The sequence below is a fragment of the Podarcis gaigeae genome (assembly GCF_964106915.1).
Source record: "Podarcis gaigeae genome assembly, chromosome: 3".
In the NCBI taxonomy this organism is placed as follows: domain Eukaryota; kingdom Metazoa; phylum Chordata; class Lepidosauria; order Squamata; family Lacertidae; genus Podarcis; species Podarcis gaigeae.
Window position 1 is genome coordinate 65433740 of NC_139680.1, and position 764 is coordinate 65434503.

Below are 764 nucleotides of genomic sequence, written 5' to 3' on the forward strand. Positions count from 1 at the left end.
CGGCGAGCAGTAGGTGGCTGCACGGAACAGCTACAGTCTCTATTCATGGGTCACTTTCCTCGCCTGCTCACGATGTCGAGGGGAGCGGATTGGGTGGAACTAAGTAGAGGACAGAACCAGGCCAAGGCATTCCGATGCCTTCGGCTTAGCCTACCCCCCATTCTTCAGGAAAACAGTTTTCAGACCCAGGACCCACTCTTCACCCAAACATGCAGTAGGGGACACATTCCTTAATCTTCTACAGTGCATTTGCATGGTGGTTGTGCTCCTTTGCGGCCCACCTTGGATCAGGCACAACTCACAAGCGGCATAGGGTTGTTTAGCCTAATCCTAACTGAAGACTTACTGTGGAGGTAAAACTATGGCCTTCACATGGTTTCTGTAACAGGACAGCCTTCTTTGGAGTTCATCAGTGTCTTCCTACCCACCTGCCTACCCCAAACAGCTCTTGGTCCTATACACCTGGAGGAGGGCTGGAACAAACTATTCACTTTTGGTTTAAAAAGCTCACTTGGACTCATAGACTAAGGTTACCAGATGTCCCCAGATTTACAAATCAGTCCCCTGACAAAATCCATCTATGGTATTTAGTAGGAAGTTGAAAAGTGTCCCCAGATTCATTGAAAAAAATCTGGTAATCTTATCATAGACCCTTCTGGCAGCCCTGCTTACAGCTATCAAAGACAGCTTTATTATTCAATAAATATGTTCAAGTCCTATAATAATTGGTTTGAGCACTCGAGTGTAGAAAAAAGAAAACCAAC